This window comes from Microcebus murinus, chromosome 22 (assembly GCF_040939455.1).
Source record: "Microcebus murinus isolate Inina chromosome 22, M.murinus_Inina_mat1.0, whole genome shotgun sequence".
Lineage (NCBI taxonomy): Eukaryota > Metazoa > Chordata > Mammalia > Primates > Cheirogaleidae > Microcebus > Microcebus murinus.
The window spans coordinates 12,922,870-12,926,425 of NC_134125.1; the positions used below are offsets into that span (position 1 = coordinate 12,922,870).

General features: G+C 50.2%; 1 pseudogene; it reads right to left on the reverse strand.

Annotated features, from left to right (window-relative positions):
• Positions 1–732: 732 nt before the first annotated feature.
• On the reverse strand, positions 733–1,282 carry LOC105866878 (piRNA-mediated silencing protein C19orf84-like; annotated as a pseudogene).
• Positions 1,283–3,556: the final 2,274 nt, after the last annotated feature.

Consider the following 3,556-nt stretch of genomic DNA (forward strand, 5'->3'; position numbering starts at 1 on the left):
CACAGTAGCGTCTTAAAAGTTCAGAAATGTCCTGCAATAAAGACATCTGCTTCCCTTTGGGTAACCCAATGTCTCTTAAAGTTGTTTGATCAACTAATCTTGTCTTTGCCCCCATGTGGTAAGATTCTGTAGACTTTCCTTGAATGACATTAGCATTAGCATGTTAGAATCTTTTTTTTTTTTTTAGGGACAGCCACCTGTTTATTGTTCAACTGGGGCTTCCTGCCTGAAGAGCAGGAAATGGGGTGAGGTGCTACAGGCGTCCGAACACGTTGGCCAGTTTGTGGGGTGTTGGCATGGGATGCCACAGCGGGGGGCTGGGATAGAAAGGGGTTGAGGATGGGGCTGTTTGGGGCTGGAGTTTAGGAGAAGTTAAAGCCGAGGACTGGGTTGGGCTGAGGCACGTAGGGATGAGGAGAAAGAGCGTGGGTTTGGGCTGGGGATTCAGCTTGGGATTTGGTGTTGAGAGTGGGAGGGGCCGGGCTGGACAGGCAGGTGGCAGTGGCTTTGGGTGAGGACCAGGCTTGGGGATAGGTGAGTCAGGTGACTTAGGTCGAGGCTCATCAAGTGAGTTGAAGGACTGACTTCTGAGGCCATGGTTTGTGGGGGCGGGGGAGAATGGGAGCAGAATGTTTCTTGGGGTACCTCAGACAGGGCTAATGTCACTCTGGGCTCTAGGAAAATCCCCTGGGGGACCTGAGTCCCGGGTGCTGGACCGGACCCTCCAGCACCCTAGTACTCTGTCTCCCAGTCCTCGGCAGCAGGTGGAGTGTCCAGGGGTGATTCCCCACCTTGGGCTTCTTTCTTCCCATCCTGGGCAGGCAGTGTTGGCGGCATTCTGGGTGGGGTCTCGGGGCCAGCCCCAGGGCCCCCTGCCCAGTCGCTCTCTGCCTGCTCAGCTCTCCCAGGCCCTTATTGCTGCTGTCTCTGGCCCCAGCCTGGCCTATGTCGGACCTTCCACCCCCCCGCGTCCCCTGGGAGGCCTCCTGGCTGTGCCTGGCTGGGTGTGGCATGCCTGGGGACAGCAGGGGCAGGGGGGCAGGGACTGCTAGAGGGTGTAAGCCCCCAGCAGGGCGCTGTGCAGGAGGCAGGAGAGGGTGTCCAGCCGGATGGGCACAGTAACAGGCCAGGCTTTCAGGAAGCCACAGGTGGGCAGGGTCTGGGGCACTCAGGAGCCAGGCTGGCAGGGCTGGGATGGTGCAGAGGGCCACTGCTCAGCTCCAGGTGATGGCAGGGACGGGTTGTTCCTTTCCGGCTCAGCCCTGTCCTTTAGCTGTTCCATCTCTACAGGGGTCTCTGAGGCGACAGCATGTTAGAATCTTGCGTGTGTGTTTGTGTGTGCGTGATCCGTTTGCCCACTTGGGGAGGTGACTTGCAGCTGTGCAGTGTTCTAGATTCTGAGGGGTGTGCTTCTACTCTTTCTCCTTCCAAATACTTCCCCAGATTAAGCCACCATCGTCTTTCATCTAACCAGCATTCCTGCCTCTGGTCTAGTCCATGCACATCTCTATACCAAATCAGAGAGTGCTAGTAGGAAAATCGTTGCCACCTCCTGTGTACAACCTTCAATGGCTCCCCATTGGCTTCAGGATAAATACCAAATGCTTTATTATGGCTCCACCATATGCTTTCTCTATGGCTTCTGCCTACCGGCCTCGATACACCCTTTTGCTCTATGTTCTAGCTAAGCTGAACTTTTTAAAGCTTGTATGTATTTTCTCACCTCTGAGCTTTTGTACATGTTTGTCCCTTTACCTGGAATACTGTCCAATCTCTTTTTACTCAATCTTTAGGTATTATCTTGGGTAAGCAACCTCTCTTAGAGGAATTGCCTGTCTTCTCAGGCTTGAGCTTGGCGTCTTCTCTTTGCTGCCAGGGTCTCTCTAGCTTTTATGACATTTGTCACATGACATTTTTGTTTGTCTCTTGTTCCTGCTATCGGTCGAGTTTCAGGAAGTCTTGGCTGGTGTCTTGTTTCTCATTATTGCCCCCAGTGCCTAGCACAATGCCAGCCACAGAGCCATAAATGCACAGTGCATCTTTTTTTGGGTGAGTGGATTTTATTCAAATTTATTTAAATTTACTTAATGAGTGAATGTAGCTCCCTGGATCCTTATCAAACAAAAGCTACTCATGGTTCTCAGTTCTTCTGCTTCTTAGCACTGATGCCAGCATCCTGATCTGGGAATCTTAAAATTGTCACAGAGCTAGAAGGAAGCTCAGAGGGTCATTGAATCCTCCTGTCTGTCTTTAGGCTGAATCCTACTCAGAGGCCAAAATGATATGATGGTCTTCTCTTATAGAAGAGGAGGCTGCAGGTGGTAGACAATGACCAAGACGTTGATTCGATTCAGCAAACCTTTGCTTGGAATTCAGAGAAGATTCAGACATGGTTCTTGTCTTGGGGAGCACGCAGCCATGCAAATAGACTCGCAAATGCAATTCAGGAAAGTGCTGAAATGGAGATTTTGGGGGCATTTTATGGGAGCGTGGATGAGGGAACAATTAACATGACCTGAGCCAGGGGATTGAAGAAGCTCTAGGAGAAAAAGTGATACTTAACCTGGACTCTCAGGGGTGACGAGGAATTTGCCAGATAGGGATGTAAGGATGGGAATATGGAGGGAGGCACTCAGGGCAGAACAAGGACGTGGAGATGGGGGTGTTGGTGGCACATTTGGGGACTGGTGGGTCACATGCCTACAGGACCCAGGTATAGTTGAGACTAAGTCTATATTAGCAAGGATGCTTTGGCCTATAAATTAAAAAAATCCCTGCCAGAAAGGGTTCAAATATTAGGAAAAAATTATGTTGCATCCCAAGAAGTCTAGAAGGAGGTGATTCCAGGGTGGCTGATTCAGCAGTTCCGTTTGCTCACCGAGAATGCAAGTTTATTTTTCCATATTTTCATCCTGTTGTTCCAGTGAATGAATTGGTGGCTGTGTCCTCCCCTGTTGAGTTTTCTTTTTCTTTTTTCAATCAGTGAGAGAAATTGTTCCGAGAAGCTCTAGTGGCCTTCCTCTCCCCCAGTCCCATTGGCCAGGATCGTGTCACATGCCTAAGCCCGAGCAAGTCCCTAATGATGGACTTACGCTAATCAAGATTCACACCTGCACCCAGGGCTGGGGAGGGACGCCCAAAGCATCTGTCTGCCCAACAGATGAACAGAATCAGGGTTCTTTTAACAAGTGGCAGGAGGTCGGTAGGCTAGGCAGCCCATGTTGGCCACCAGCAGAGACCTGGAGTGCCTGTGCTTTGTCCAGGGGTCCAGCCCAGTGTTGCCACAGGGGAGGAGGCTAGTGTTGCCAGACTTTGCAATTCTTTTTTCCTCCCATTTTTTTATTTAAGTGGATTTTTGTTATATGGATGGATGCACAATGGAAAAGTGTAGGCTTTTAATTTACCCATCACCTGAATAGTGTACATCATACCCGACAAGTCATTTTTCATGGCAAACACCTTCTTCCTCCCCTTTCTGAGTCTCCAGTGTCTATTATTCCACTCTGTGTGACCATGCATACCCATCGCTTCGCTCCCACTTATAAGTGAGAACATT